General features: G+C 43.5%; 1 protein-coding gene across 1 annotated transcript in view; it reads right to left on the bottom strand.

Annotated features, from left to right (window-relative positions):
* Positions 1–17216, bottom strand: part of PPARGC1A (PPARG coactivator 1 alpha) — a 372938-nt gene that overhangs the window by 208716 nt on the left and 147006 nt on the right. The gene's annotated exons all lie outside the window — the stretch shown is intronic.

The following is a 17216-nucleotide window of genomic DNA, read 5'->3' as shown; positions in this document are numbered from 1 at the left end:
CAGGTCATTTTGTCAATACCTTGATTATCAGAGGAAAAGTGGGGAAAATTATTTTTTTTTAGAAAAAAAACCAAACCCCAAAGTAACCCATGTGTCATTTTAACCTCATAAGCACCAATACTTTTTAGCCTTACTAACACAAAAGACTAGGCATGAAAATATTGAGACCATCTTCTGCCTTCACCTATCTTATTCCCTTAGATAATTTAACTCATCTTCTACAACATGATTACCTGAGATCTACTGAGACAATACTTTGCGTCATCTCAACAATAGTTCATGAATGCTGGGAGCAGAATACAGCATTCTCTTGGTTAAAAAGAGATGAGAAACCCGGACTTGCTTATCAAACCCAGGCAAAGAGGAGCCACATAAAATTTATCTGAGACAGTGTAGTTCAACTCCTTCCCTCCCCTGGCCCGCACCTGTATGTACTCCTGCAATTTTACTTTTCTGAGTTGTATTATTTACTTTAAAAGAACTGGGAAGGAGGCAGAGATCTATCCGGAAGATGCCCATAGAGAAGCTTAACAATCCCAAAAAAGGGCCTTAAACTCTGGAAGAAATTGCCAGGACCGGGTTCTAGCAAAAAGCTGCATCATAACCCAGGACAGTCTATACAACTGGCTGACTAATGGTGTATTTTACCCATTTTACATTATGCAAGTCTCAAGAATGAAAATGTGACCCATGGAATTTGTACATCCCCAGTCATTGATGCATTGATTCTTGGAACAACTGTGACAAGAAAGCATCATCTGGTGACTAATGCAATCTTCTGGAAAGAAAGCAAGCTGCTGCTGCTTAACACCGCTTTCTATAATCTCTCCATAGCAAGACAGGCTGTTGGTTTTTCTTGGGATGTGTCATTACAGGAACTAGAAGATGCTGAGACAAGAGCGTTAGACATTTCAAGATGGAAAAGACATTAGAGGACCAGAGACATTTGACAGAAAATATGTATGTTGTTCTTGTGGGCTGCCACATCAACATTCCACCAGCAAGACAGCCTCTAAAAGGTAACTATTTCCTTTCAAATTTCCAATTAATACAACCTTGTGTAGAGGGATAAGTTGTGTGGATGCTGTCCATGAATTACCAGCGAAAGACCTGATGGGTTGATGGATACAACAGAGGAGCAGACGGACTGACAGATGTGAATGCTGAGCTCCTATTTGCTTGTAACTGGCTTTGTTGGAATATAAAAACAAAGTACGCGAACATTTCCAAAGCCTTAAAATGGAGGAGGTGAATCACACAGGGCTCACAGCTGTCATAACAAATTAGACTGTCCCAAAATCGAGGAGATCATTTGATAGCCAATTACCTGAAATAATGAAAAAGGGATAAGAAGTGAAGTCACCTAGGGGAACAAAACAAAAGCCATTTCTAATATCCCTGACATTCCTCTCTTTCTGAGATCTCCTCTCCTGTTTCCCTTCTGCATTAAGTTCAAGCAATTCATCTTCGCTTCAAAAGCTGTGCAGTTTTGACCCTGCCCGTGCATTGATGTCCCGGTTGCTGGTACGTTTTCCCATTGCCTTGCCTAGCCCGCATTCTCGATCAATGTCCCTTCACATCTCCCTGCTGCATCTTCTTCCCCTCCTTCACGAGCAGCATACCCTCCCTCCTTGTGTGCCACGCTCCTCCCAAAGTCCTTCAATGAAATACAGCATGAAGCTTTTTCAGAACATCCCAGAAACAGACAGAAATCCAGGAAAAAAAACCTGAGCCGTCATTTAGACCGAATCTTTACCTAATCAGCTTGTAAAGATACAGGATGACCTCCTGCTGTGGGGTACTGAGCTCAGCGCCTGCCAGAATTAGGTCCTTTAACTGAAGCTCATCATGTGCTAGTAGATAGGAAAAGAGAGTTTTGAGGTCTGAGGGGCTTACGAATGTAAATGTCTCACTATTTATTAACCAGTACGCTTATCTTCTGAAACAATATATAGAAAAGCAAATGTTTCAGCCAGATCTGAAACACTTCAGAGAAGAAGGAACAATTCAGTTTAGTACTTTCCTGAAATGACCACTGTACAGAATGAAAAATTCCAATAGAAGACTGTTACAAGAAGGCATTTGCTAATAATGCTTCTTATTCACTTATTTAGAGAAAAAATTTACTGTTATGAGAGTTTTAAAGAGATGTGGAACCGAAGTCATATGAATGCAGAGGCTGGAACGTGGCATTAATTTCAGTTTGCTGGTTTACTGCACCTTGTAAGCACCTACAAGAAAGCTGTATTTCTGCACTCATGATTAGAAAACCCATTAAGGAAAAGTCATTTAGGATGAACACCCCGCACTCATAGCCATAGGTGTCTTCTTCAGCTAAATTAAAAACCATAGCCTTGCCAGGTCATAAAAATCATCAAAATTTTAGTTACAAATTACGCCACAGTGTCAGCATCTTTTCCACAGATTTAGCATTGTTTGAAGATAAACTGAAACAGATCGGCATGATACTTAATTGAGCTCTCAAGAGCATCATTGATAAAAGAGCATTAGTAGACTTTGGCAAAGACTAACTACGGCTACTAAGATGCTGTAGAGCAACTCCTCTAAACGGAGTGGATCAAATTTTCTCTGGTGCCCTAAGGCTTTTTCTGTTGCTCTTGCAGCATAAAGAGGCTTAAAGACAGCAGACCTCAACCTCAGGGATATTTCCTGCGTAACAAGATTTCTCAGGCAATAAATAACTGCAACTACCTCTCTTCCACAGCATATTAAGTACGTGAAGGTAAGGATGATGCTTTACTCTGTGTGTTTCCTACCAACAGCTCCTAAGGTCAGGGCAAAAGCAAAATTCCGATCATCTGAAGAGCTCTAGTCACTGGCCAAGCAAAAGAACTAGCCAAATCACAAGAAAATCAGAAACAACTTAGGGGCACGCTTGTCGCTGCCTGTCTTTGCATACAAAGGGACGGACAAACTAAAGCTGCAGTCACAACCTATAGTCAAACCTCTCTTGTCTGGACAGGTTATGTTGCCAGATGCTACTGTGATCCTAGGCCCTCTGGGACAGAACCAAACCATCAAGAACTGTTCAAGCTCCTAAAAAAGGGTGCAAATGACCCCAGTGATGTTATTGCTTTGAACAGCACAAAGGCTAAACACGACGATGAATACCTCATTTTTTTCCTACAAGATATGGTATTTTGATTTTTCCACGAAGAACAGTTAAGTCATACAATAGACAGAAAAGATGTTTTATGTATTCAATAGAAATTTACCTGCACCTAAATCTATTTCTGCATGGTTTACAGAAAATCTGATGGTACAATATTAGTGCTCGGTTGTAATTCATTGATTACTAGCAGAATGAATCTCTTTCAAGAAAGCCTTTGGAAATGCTGATGACTAGAGAGTATTGGTATAAACCAGTTTCACAGATAATAGAAAAACAGTTACTCATAAAAAGCATGACAGATACAGAATATTCTTACTGTAGATGGAAAAAAAATTGTGCATTATGATCCGTAAATCGATAAATATCCAACAAATCAGCAACACAAACAAGATGAGAGGACTTTATTTCATCTTCAATCAGAGAGTAAGAAATACACTGGCCAAGGTAGTTTTAGCAGTAAAATAGTTACGATGCTAATTTTCTACTCATCCAGAAATGCCAATCCTTTGCATTTCAAAACTTTTTTTTTCCCCCTCCTCCTTTGTGATCACGTTTGTATCTGCAGAGCTTCTAAGCCCAGGATGCAAGCTGTGAAATATGTTAAGCTGGTGCTGGTTTTGTTTTTTATTAAAACAGATAAATGACAATATAATACTTCAAAAATCAATATGCTCTTTTGCATTTAAAATAACTTAGGAAAATATTTTAAAACCACAATACCAGCAAAAAATGGGCTGGATTCAGGTGACAGAAAGCAAATATAGAGGTGTAGTAAAGACTTCAGCCATCGCACAGAAAAAGGAAAAGTCTCCCACTTGCAAAGCAAGACAATATGGATCTTGACATACGATATCACTCAGGCAATTGCACAGCCTTCATTTTTTCAGTATCCAAAAGCATTTTATAGAAAGGAAATCCCCCTTTTTTTGTCTATATGTACTGGTACAGGGTGAGTGACTGCAGAGAAATCATATAGAATATTTTTGTCCCTAATATTTATACATCTGAACTCCATGAGCTCTGATTGTCTTTGACATTGCCAGACTGTCCAGTATCATACAATCCCTGGCTTTTGTGCGGTATTCTTCACAGAAGGATCTCAGAAGTGTTACTTTTGCCCCCACGGAGCCCCTAGAAATCTGCAGTGAGCCTGAGTTTTCTGTTCTGTTTTTGTTACTGGTATTAGCTATATGGAAACAGAGAGGCAGAGAAAGCAAGTTGGACAACAGGGTCCCTTAGATTGCCTGGTTCACACCATTATGCTGTAATCACCCGTACCTCTCTCCCATCTCCATGTTAATATTTTTCAAGTGCTCACATAAGTGCTCTGTAAGACCCCAGACCCACACAGGAACATTGACCAAATGAACAAGTGTGTGTGTTCATTGGGGGTTTTTTTTAGATCCTTCTGTGTATGGGCTATGGCATTTCCTATATAAAACAAAGTGCAGAATGGGTGTGAAATGTCATTTCTCACGGGTGTACACACACATACACACCACCTCCAAAAAGCACGCAGACAGATTTTTATGCAGTGGTAAAAATGCAGCATAGTGAAGAGCCCTTTTACTATTTATCTGCTGTGTCTCTAAGTGTCTACACTTGTGTTCTGCCTCTTGCTAAGGGCATAAGATCAGTGGCTATAAGGGCCAAACTCTTGCCCGATAAATGTGGTGTTTCCCAAGCACTGCATGCCTGTGTCAGCACAGTGGATGTGAACTCTGATTTGTGAGCTGCAGAGAGGAGGAAATTCCTGCTGGGACCCCCAGAGCAGATCTCTCTCTGAAATTCTGGCTCCTCTGTGTACTCTTCCTACATGGTTAGGACCTACCCAGACCATGGTGCAGGTACCTGCTCCTGTGGGAAAAGCCGACACTGGCACAGCAGCCTGCGAGGAGCATTGCTTCACCTGACACAGAGAAAACAAGCACTCTGTGCGAGGTGATTGCCCACACACACGGTGGCTGCCTACAACCGTGCTGAAACAGATTCAATACCCTTCCTCCTAATGAGTCATGAAGTGGGAAGGGGAGTGAGGAGCGGGCTACTTCTGGGATAAAGCATTTTTCAGTGGAAGGTTTTGATTTGGTCTGTTCATTAGTATGGACAGAACAACAGACAAACCGAAAAGAAAGTTTATCTATTTCTATATTTGATGCATTAGACTAGGGGTTTGGTTATAAATTTACATCAGAGAAAAGAAGAATGCCAGGAAGCTATGCAGAAAGATTTTAAAAATATTAGACAGCACACAAAATAGGTCTGTTCCAGGAGTGGTAGAAAGCAGGAAAGAATTTTAATGGATGCTTGTAAGAGAAGTCTGCATATGGCGCTCAACACAAAAAGCCTGGACCACAGCCTCAGAGCTGACTGGTCCATGAGAGCCCCCTCAATGCTTCCCGCCTGATTCAAGAGGACCAAAATAAAAGTACAGAGAGCCATATGCCATCTAACATCGCTTCATTATTTTTTAGGTAAAATCAGAAACACTGGGGATCTAGATCTTCTGCCAGCTGTGAGTTGTAAGCAGAAGATGTTCTTCCTTTTGAGTGGTCTCCCAGCTGCCAACAGCCCACACTGGCAGAAGTGAAGGGCCCCTGACTCACTTGTTTCCAGTTCTTCCATATACCCATTTGTCAAGAAGTGGCAAATTAATCACCATGCTCCTTGCCCAAAGCCAATCCTGGATTCCTTGTCCTCCAAAGTCCCTTTCCATCCCCACTCTCTGAGCGGTCTCCCAGCAATTAAGTAGGGAAGGCTCTCCATCACAAATCTACTGTCATTTAGGAGGTGACTTGTCAGCACACGCTGGCACCCTGTGCTCCATGCGGACCACTGCACCCCTGTGCAGGTGCAGCACCAGGCCAGGCTTACATGTCTGGAGCTTCCACTTCGTGAAAGCAAACTTTCATTTGCTGCAGATAGAGCTACGGGAAGATAAAAACTTTCCTGCTGAAGCATGCCCCCACAGAAACTCACTGTCCCCCACACCTCCACCTCCAGACTGCTCCAGCCACCCTGAAAACCTTCTTCCTACCACAGAGCAGGCAGTGCGTCTGGCCCCAGCCAGGCACCACTGCAGGCTGCCTGCATCTCCGCCTCGCAGCAAGGGCAGCCCAACCAGCACCTGCTGCTCCCTACTGGGAGGGAAATGAGGTATTCCTCTGAAGTCCTGGATGGCACGGGCATGTGCCACATGCACTGGGGAGCTGGGTTATCTCCCTCTCCTCTGTGACTTAACCTGGAGCACACCATGACTTCCTTACACTTAGCGAGGCACCACCTTTTTGCCACTCTTTTGTCACTCCCTGCAGCCCTTCAGTTGTCTTCCAATTAGACGCTAATCACTCCTTGCCCCGTTTTACCCCCCAGGGACATGCCATCTTCTTCTGTGATTAACTCCAACGAGTCGTCAGGGAGGAATGGTCACAAAATCGCCACCTACCTCAACCGGCAAGCTCCTAACCGAACAGCTTTGCAGGGGGCACTGCTAATGACCATCACCAGGTTTATTGTGGCTTGGCCTTGAATCAGCTCAGCAGAAAGGACTCACAAAAAACAGTATCCATCACTCCTGAAAACTGCCTGGCACAGTGTGATAAGTTCAACTGCGGACCACATGCATTTTCTGGCTTTGAACAAATGGCCCAAGTCATTTCTCTATAAATTCAAAATGTATATTAGAACATGGAAATGTATTTTAAGTGGGTTTCGCATTATTTCACCCTAACCGCTGGAGATTAAACCTGCCACTTCCTATTTCAGTCTTTTGCCATATAACGAGACATGAAGAGAGTTCATTGTCCTTTGTCACCGTTGAGTCACCTGGACCAGAAAGAAAGAAACAACCTGTGTCTGAGCTGGGATTTGGAGGGGGAAGGGATGGAGGCGGGAGGAGGGCGTATCGGGAAACAGCTTTTTAATTGTGCTTCCTGAAAAATGCTGCTGTAGAGAAAATGACTGACAGAGAAAGGAGGCTGGTCTGAAGGCATCCACCATGCTGCAACCCACTCAGGGAGCTGAGGAAATAAGAGGCATTTTTGTACTCTGAGTGGCCTAAACAAATAAATTACAGCCTTGATAACCTTTTATTTCAGTGCTGTGCCATTTGTGCTACTCCAGTTGGATTGTGTCATTCCCAGGATAAATCCTCAATTGCAAGGGCTTTACAATTGAGCTATAAAAATTTCCTCTGGGCAGAAACCTGGCAAAATGTAGCACAATGAAAAAAAGCAAAAGGAATCAGCCTAAAAATAGAAGTGAGTAAAAGAACTTGGGAGCCTTTGGGTGGACAACAATTTGTCAAACTTTTCTCCCTTGCACTCCGGTAGGCAAAAAAGAGCAGGGGGAGTGGGGGCTGTGAGTGGGGGTGTAGGCTGGAGGGACACAATAGCTCACCTGCAGTTTCTGAGACGCATCTTCACTGCTAAGGTTTGGGGAAATGAGGGAGGGAGGGCTGGAAGGGAGGATGATGAGGCAGGCTGAAAGTTGTGGCATGCTGCTCAGCCCCAGGCGATTCTCCTATCCTAAGGCCATCCCAGACCCTGAGTTACCTTCCTAAACTTAAGCTCAGCCTGCCTAAATCCCACCTACATTCCTGCTCCTATTGTTTCCTACTGGCTGCCCCCACATTTGAACCTTACTGTGGTTCTCTCTATCCCTGCTGAGATGCCTTCAGAGACACCCTGCTTGGAAGCACTAGGCATGAGGTTGAGTCTGTGCTTTATTACCTCATAAAAGCTTAGTTTCTCTCCATAGCTTAGTTTTTATGTGCAAATTAAAATAACTTTTGTTTAAGTTTGCTGCTACCAGAACAACATAGGCATGGCTGGGAGAGCAGGCTCACAACTAGTGGGAAGCTAGTCCACTGAGCGTTCACCGCACGACAGTACCCAAGGCAACGCCTTAATTACCTGTATTTACAGAGGGAAACAATGCCTCAAATATAACAGAACAGGCTGCAGCACTGACGAATGATGGCAAGCCAAAACCAAAAGAGCCAACCCTGTAAAAGCCCGTTCCCCTTGCAAAGTTGGGCAGAGTCCTTGAAAAGGGAGGGCTGCTCAGAAAATTCAATGTAGCCCCAAAGCATCACATGTACCGCGGTGCCACACAGTCACGAAGGGGCTGAAGGTGACTCTGTCAAGCTTTGCTGATATCCCTCCTATTTTTAAAACTGCCAACGGAGCTCAAGTTGGCTTCTGATCTCTGGTTCCGTGCTCCCTGGGAACTGTCCATGCAGCAGGGACAGATACGCTGGCACCAGCTCTGTCCATGCGAAAGGCAGCAAGGCACAGGCCAAACCCAGTGCCACGGCCATCTAGACATGTTGTCACATCGTTAGGCTCAGACTAATTTTCAGGACAGCTTCTCAGTGTGGCCATAGCCCAATGGTAATGCAGTTCTAGGGTGACAAGCGGAGCTGCAGCAAGAGGAGATGGCCTGACAGTGTACGCTACCTTCTGTGCTGTTTTTTAGCTCGTTTTGGCATACTGCATGAAAAAAATAAGGAGCAGAGCTACAGACAGTGTTTAAAAATAAACAAATTTTCAGCGACGAAGCCTCTGTAATACTGCAAGCCCAAGGTAATGCTTTTTATACAGGGCAAAACAACATTCAAATTTAAAACACGTTTCAGTCCTAAGAACTTAAGGTGTCATTAGCATATGCAAAGAATACAAAACAAACAAACGCATTTTCTTATCTTCCAAGCATTCCTCTAATATTATAATGTTTCATACACGTGAGCAGCAAAACATTTAGATGGTGGCCACCAGAGTTAATGGCATCAGGTACTGATGAAATGTCTCTGCATGCCCCAAAGTTATGCAAAATAAAGAACTACTGATTTGAATTGCATCCAACTCTGCAACTCTCTATCTTCAGGGCAATCCAAAAGTAGATTTGTCTGAATGTTTTTCATTAAATGCCATCGTGCCATACTAGATAAGAGATTCTATTTGGACTAGCAGCCACTTCCAATTTTCGCCCCAAAATAAAAGAGGGTTTATCAATTCCAATCAGTCTTATCCAGAATTAGTTGTCAAGTTTCAATAGCTGGCATGGATCTGACAACATAAATTCAGGACCGGTGTCAAATGACTAATACAGCCTTGTAGAAGAGGCCTGAACATATAGTCCTGCCGGGATTGACCAACCACATTTAAAATATCAGCACTTTTAGGTTATAATAGCTCCTATTAACAACAGTTGGTTGACATTAGATATATTCAGGCTAAGCATCAACTAAAAATTTGCTTATCTGTTTGAAAATCTGGGAAGCAGGTATGGGTTCTCACACGGGCAGAGAGTAATACACATGAAATAATTGCTGTGGTGTCCTGGGACTGCATCACTTTGACTAATAGACACTGCTATTATTCTGTCTTCTTTAAGGCAAGACCGTACATATATATGTGTGTCCCTGTCATGCTATGCTGCATTTCTTAACGATCATCTTTCATTTTTAAAATAGCATCATTTAGAGGCCCTAGAGAAAGCCAGGTGCCCATTATATTGGGTATTACGCAAACAAAATGTAATAAAATAATTGTCCCATAGAATTCACAGTGCAAACAGCCATGAAAGGTACCTGCCTCATCCTCTTTATGGGAAACTGAGGCACCACTACATTCAGGGCATTGCCCAAGGTCACAAAACCAGCCACTCACATCTAAATCCAGGGCCATAAAGCTACACTAGTAGTAAGTGCTGACATCCAAGAGAACTCATTAAACTCATTAAGGACTCATAAACGAGCTGAAATAAGTGCCAACCAGTTTAAATGTTAAATAGGTCATCGCTAACTCTGATCAAAATGCTTTATTCTTCATTGTATCTGAGAGTGATTTAAATTAGAAATACAGACTTATTCCTGGGAGCAAGAACACATGGTTCCCTACCCAGCTGCTCTAACCGCTGTTTGTCTTTACACCCCGCTGGCTGTCTGCCCAGGTCTGGCAAAGTTTTGGGCAGCACACCTCAGCTCAGTGGGGGTGAGAAGGGTGGGGAAGGTGCCCTGCTCACCCCCCACCTGCTCCCCAAGGCCAACCTGCAAGCCCACCACCACAGCCACACTCCTGAGGGTGGGCATACTGGTGGGAAACTCCACAAGAAAAAAAAAGACAACTCAAATCCTCAAACGCCTCACCACGGTCAAACCTTCTGATCACTTGGCTACACTGCTGAAGGGGAGATACTTTTTTTTCAGCTGTCCTCTAAAGGAAAAAAAGCCAGTCCAGGTTGATTTGTCCAAGGAAATGTGCCTTGAGGAGAGAGCAAAGGGCTGTAGATCTTGAGTGGATTGAGACCCTTCCCTGCATCTATCAGTAAATAGCCTGAAAGGCAAAATTAAGGAAAAAATTATTTTCCTCTTTATCTCCTATTGCAGCAAGCAGCTGAGTACACAGACATGTTTCTTCTCAGGAGGCTGACAGGTTTTGGTTCCCACTGTCAAGTGACCAGCTTGCTCCAAGCAACACCAAGGAAGCCTGCATGCCTAACAGACACCTCTGGGTTCAACTCCAGAGGCCTTAGAGATGTCCATACTGCCTTCTTGTCCATCGTCAGCTCCACTGCGGTCAATAGGAGTTAAGAGCATTAAGGACCTGACACCCCCATCACTTACCAAGGGTCCTTGGCAATTCTTCAGGCCAGTTAACTCAGAACACAACCCTCTGTGAGCCAGCCAGGACAGGCTGTCCAAAAATAGCAGTCAACCACTAGCCTCAGTTGCACCGTTGCCTGTGTGTGACGAGCTTAGTTTCTGGCTGTCTGGTCAGATCTCCCGTTGTTCACTTCATCGTATGTATTTCTCATTCATTAATATAACAACAACAAGCTCCCAGTAATAGGATCTTGCCACTAGAAGATGATTTCTTGCTTTCAAAAATAAATGTCTCAGTTTCAACCTCACATTGTTTTTATAATACAGTAGGTGATCTTCATCCTGTCAGGTTTTATTTTCATCTCACTGACATTATTTCTTAATTAAAAGAAAAGATAAATAGATGGATTCAACCAGGTGCGATGGCTGATATGAAGCACAGTTCCTCAGGAAAATAAAAAGAATCAAGTCAGAGAAGAAGGGAGTATGCCTGGCAGTCATTTCGTGTAGCCAGCCATGAGCAGTGGTAGGTGGCCTTAACTGGCTCTCCTGTTTGTTTGTTCTGCAGTTTTGCAACGTCTTCCAGCTGTCATTTCTTTTTCTTTATCGTTGTATTTATTTTTTAATGATTCTCTGCTGAGGAGTTTCAGCTAAGAGAACAGAGAAGCAGCGGCAGCAAAGCATCGTCTCCCTCCTCCCGACGCACGGGGCAAGTGAGGATTTTGCATTTCATACATCATTTACAGCTTGCGGATGTGAGGCTGCCACCAAGCCCGCCCCAGCTCAGGCAGCATCCCACCACCAGAAACTGCAGCTGGCAGCCAGGATTCAGAATTCCACTGAAAAAACTGTGGGGAGAAGTACTTCATAAAGATTAACCACACTTGGAAAGTCTCAGTCACTGCAGAAATGAAACCTTTTTGTTCAGTATGAATATTCTCTTTCACACCAAGTAGTCCAGTATATGCCAAAATGTTCTGTGTATTAAAGGGGATGTAAAATGCATAATGCTTTGCTCCCCCAGAAATAACTTATTTTTGGAATGTCTGTTTGAGCTGTACCTCTTCACCCTGGGGACCAATACAAGCACTGAAGAGTGCAGTATCCTTTGAAGAAGACTGACGAAGCATTAGAAAAGTGCTGTTCAGTTGGAGAGACAGAGGCCAGCAACAAAACCAACCAAAGAATTAAAAAAAAAAAAAAGAAAGAAAAAAAAAAAAAGAAAAAAAGCATTTACAGAGTTTGCTCTAAAGGAGAGATGTTAATGAGCAGCTGAAGAATACTAACAATACAGGGTGAAGTTTAACTGTTTTTCTTATTTGAATAAAAGAAGAGGTTCTCTGGTTTCTGGGAGCCAGGACTGGGGGCGTGGGTGCTCATGACAGGAGGCAGTGGAACAGCCAACTGAAACTCTAATTTTCTTTGAGTTGGCTGAGCTCCTTCGCTAGGGAACCAGACTGAAGATGCACTACAGGAAGAAAAAATGGGTCAGATAAAGAGAGTTTAGGAAAAAGAATCTGCTCAGGCACAAGAGGGTAAGGAAAGAAAAGAGCCTGTCCAGGAAACCACAACGTTTCACAGACCTGGTGATTATTTTGCTTTAATTCAGGCCACAGAAATGTTTCATCCTCTATATAATCATAAAGTCTTGAAATGGTATGTCCTGCAAGGCAAATCTACTAAATAATGCAGAGTTCCCAATGGAAAAGAAACCGCCTTCCATCTACAGAGGGATTTTTAAGGCGCCACGTCAGAGGTCCGAGCTTTTAATTGTATCTTGCATTTAAACTTAACAATAGGCCTATTGTTTTCTTTCGATAGGTTAAGCAAAAAGCCGCAATGATTTAAAAGCATTCAAAATGAATGCAGGATAACAAGAAAGGCAAAATCAGAGGCAACAGCATTTTTGAATTGCATATCCTTAACTCTAGCATCTTACTGTGTAGGCAGGATCTCACCCTTGGATGGTGGGTCACATACAGCCTTAGAGCAGGACTGCTTAGGTTAATAGTTGAAAAATTGAGCAGATCAGTGACTGTGTGGGAAACACACTGGTTAAAGACAAGGAGCATCCTACGCACACTCGGTACAACATGGAAGACAACTCATCTGATTTCTTGGTGGTAGCTGGAAACATGCGATGCCATCATTCAGTGGTGGAAGCACCGCTGACAGCTATTGCTGGGGATCCCCACATGCTCGGGCAATGTTTTCTGTAGGGTTGTACAGAGCGTCACTGTCCTGGCACATGACCAGTTTTACCTGGGAGCTCAAGAATTAATTATGAGGCACAAAATGAAGCGAGATCATTTGTCAAGGTTTCTCCTTGCTGCAGCATTGCCACCAGACACAACAGGCTTCCCAGCATCGCTTCTTTCATGTGGTTTTCTTCAAGCTGCGAACACTGAACTTGGGCTCCCCATCAGAGACGTGCCAGTTCAGCCCTTTCCTTCCCTGAAGGCTTGCAAAGAGCTGTGTCCCCAGCCTCTGCACAGAGAGGAATGATCACTCCAGCCACCAAGTCTGGCAGTCACAGCAGATGCTGCACAGGGATAGCTGCTGAGATTCAAGCAAGCCCCTCAGGACTGTGAGTTACATCAGGGTATTTTGGACTCCCAGGATCCAGAGCCCAAGAGATCAGTCAGCGCCACCTTCCTCTCCGAACCACATACAGCGATGGAGTGCAGAAGGAACATTTTTCAACAAGCCAGTAATAAACTGGCCACAATCAGAATTCTTCTGTTTGAGATTATATATACATATATCTGTACAGAAACCCTTAATAAGATCAATACTCTTATTGAGCAAGTTTTCCTCAGTATGTGCTTAGCTTTCCAATAAAACGATGCATATAAAGCATGTTGAGTAAAGCACTGACTCTGTGCCCTCAGTATGTATTTTGGATATTCAGTACCCCTTCAAACATCTTCCTTCTACCTGGCAGGTCAAGCTACAGCATCTCTCTTCATTCCCACATGTGAGTCACCCAACGAGAACCACCTCCTGGGTGAGGAGATGTACATTTACATTTTGTCACCCTCCAGCTTAAACGAAATGGCACCGTAAATGTAGCTGGCACTAGGCAACCTGTCACGAAACGCTCACGCGTTTGCCTTGCTCCGTTTTATCTGCAGAGGTGATCGAGTGCAAACTAAACTTCTTTCGGTAAATCTCATTTCTCCCTAGGAACAGTGTTCCTTTTCTTTGGTTCTTCTTAGATCTGACCTAGGAAATATCTGGGCTGTTTGTTTATATAATTTTGCTCGTCAGGCAAGGCCAGCCAGCCTCCGATGCCAGAGCTCCTGTCTGCCTGCCAATCTCACTTCTCTTTCACAGACACTTCATCCCATTGGAATCAATAGGTAAGAATCAATGAAGTGCAAACGCTGTGCTTTACCCTGGCTGCTTCAGACTGCCTTCCTCCAGCCCTGGAAATGCTGCAGCTCTCTCTTCACAGCCTACACAAAGCAGTTCAATGGAAGAGAAAGAAAGGACCTGGGTGACTGATGGGCTGGAAAGGCAGGGGGGCTTGCTCAGCTCCCAGCCGGCAGCAACGGACACAAGGTATCATTTTATTGCCAGTATCCCACTGCTTCAGGAACCCGCAGTGCACTGCGATAGCCTCTCACCCAGCTGGCTTTGCAAAACGCCAGCAAGAGCAAGGGCAGTCTGCGCGTACTTTCAGAGAAAAGCAAAGCCTGGAAACTGCTTCTCTGACCTCAGCAGACTTCAACCGCTGTCCCAGCCAGACGGTTTACACCAGTCACCCTTTCACCGCTGCCATGAAGCCAAAAGCCATACTCATTCATCACTACATTTTTAAACCCAGCCCCTTCCTTAGTCTCTTTTGACAAGACTGCTGCCACTAACAGCTTCACCTTCTGCTACCGGGACCCCACAAATCACTACTGGCAGAGCAGGAGCTCGGTAAAACCACCCAGCTGCACCATTCCCTCTCTAAACTGGCCATCAACTGTACAGATACCTAAACGAGCCAGTCTTTCCATCTGAGATTTCTAGAGAAACCGGCACCCACATACCACCCCAGGCACGCAGGATGTGACCGACGGTGGCGGCAGCCATAGCAAGGCTGTGGGTAGCACTCCTTGCCTTAGTTGCCACAAGGCTTATCGATTTGAATGCTCCTATTATTCCAGTACTTGTTTAGCTTCAGCATATTCTGGTTTATTTCAAACAATAATATAATTTGTATGGGCATGATGCATTTCACTTCACTGAGAAGTTAGGGTCTCTAGAGACTCACACTAAAATCATACTGATATTGTCAGCAATGTAATTGCCACACAGTCTCCATAGACTTCTATTGAAATTGCTTTCCTCTCCTAATCTCAAGTAGTACGAACAACATCCCAGCAGAGACTCCAAAGACTTGCAATGGAGTCATGTTCCCATCATAAATGGTCTCATAATGATCCTCTTCAGACATTCTTTGAAACTGCCAAGAGACTGGTGCTGCACAGTATTTATTTTCCACGACGTTCTGTAAAGGACATTAATGTTCTTTCCCTTGAATCCTGGAGCTCACATCCTATTAAAAACTTTATGAGAAGTAACTACTGATTCACTGCAGCCCCCCGCAGAGACTTCAGTATATATATATATATTATTATTTCACAAGCTTCACTACTGAGTTGCAAAAAAATTAGGAAACATACCCTTTACCCAACAGACTGGAGAGGATCCCAAGGATCTGTTTTGTTCTATGAAGTCATGATGAGAAAAAGGGAGAAGGGAAATGTTTTCTTTCACCCAGAAAACAAGACTGCATCCTTGGGAGCCATGTTGGTCCATGCACGACAACCCTAACACAAGGGTTAGCACACTTAGTGATACAAGTTGCTGGATTTGTACAGTGGAGGTTGTAAAGGTTATTTTCCTCATTTTCCCTGGTTATACGTTATAGTCATCAGGCCAAGTTCACCTGAAGCAGTGACATGCTGAGAATGGGGATTTATACCCACCTGCACGTGGGAGGAGGCTTAAACTGCAGGATGAAGGACAGATCCTAAACCTGGCACACCCCCCTCTATCTCTGACACCTCTTCAACTCAGAGAATAAGTAATCAAAGTTTCTGAAGTTCTGGAGCAAGTTCTCTCCCAACAGGCAAGCTGAACATATGCTCAGGTTGCAAAAATGCAGATTTTGCAAGAAGCTTTTGAAGTCCTTGGTCTCAACGAGCTTTGAATGGGAGTATCAGCAAGGTTCTCAGTCCTCTCCTGGGGCGTTTCAGATTTGAGAGGGGACACACATAGTTCACGGAGAAAGAAGCACCAGAGGTGAGCAGAGGCTTAAGGGCCAGAACTCCTAGATTCCTTTCTCATCTCTCTTGGTCCTAGGAGTCACGTGGTGCTAGCACTCGATGGCTTTCGGAAAGCCATCTTAGATGAGGTGCCCCAGACTCCCCACCTACAAAAGGAGGGTAATGCTACTTACCCGTTTCAAGGATAACCATCTACTGCATACGACACAGGAGATTAAGCTTTAATTGCATAAAGAAGGAAACTAAGAACACAGAACAAATTATTCAACCTCCTGGGATATCCAGCTACTCCTGTACACCAGAAAATGGAAGAAAACCCCTTCAATTCAGTCTGCACTTACCCCAGCTATTTTACTCTGGCGGTCATGTGCTGAAAATCTCATATAAATGTCATCTCCAGCCTTTGGCTGCATTTGCCATGATATGAGATGGTACAGAGGCATTTCATACTAAACCAAAGATTTCTGAGTTTAAAATAAAGGCTGATCATCTCCTTGTAAAAAAAACACCGGCATCAAAATCTATTGCATATACATCACAGACAAGGGATGCCCCCTGAGTCAAAGGATCTACTTGGAGAGTTGTAAGGACAGGATTTTTTTCTTTTTCTTGCTACACAACTTAGGAAACTCATGAATATACAGCTGCATGTAAATGTAAGATATAATTACTATTAATAGCAATTATTTGAGCACTGGGGAGAAATGGATCAATGGTCTCATCTTGGTACCCGTCAGTACCTGATCTTTACCATGAAAACTTATGAGCCAATCTACACAGTGAATTAACAGAGTCCCAATCTATACACATCTTCGCTAGAGAAAGAGCCCTGATCGGCTGCCATTTCACAGTGCAGATCTTAAAATTAGCAAGCATTCTAGTTTTATGGCTGAGTGAGATCTACTGTTCAGCATTATATGTTTATATAATATTGAATATTGTAACTCTGGCTTACACTGGTCCATTGTAGGGTAAAAGTAATAGTAGCCACATACAAAATTTAACAATCTTAAGGGTTTGGTACAAGCCAGTTTGAAATATTAGATTATGTCACAAAATAGTTCATTGTTTTATTTGTCATGCCTAGTCAAAATTGCATCTTTTGTACCTGTTAATGAACCCTGCCTAAAGTAGACATTTACATTCAAACTATTTACCTGATGCATAACGCTTTATGAAAAAATCAGCTCTGAAC

The sequence above is a fragment of the Falco cherrug genome, chromosome 1 (assembly GCF_023634085.1).
Source record: "Falco cherrug isolate bFalChe1 chromosome 1, bFalChe1.pri, whole genome shotgun sequence".
Lineage (NCBI taxonomy): Eukaryota > Metazoa > Chordata > Aves > Falconiformes > Falconidae > Falco > Falco cherrug.
The sequence above is the reverse complement of the archived record's forward strand: the minus strand, read 5'-3'. Positions and strand labels throughout refer to the sequence as shown.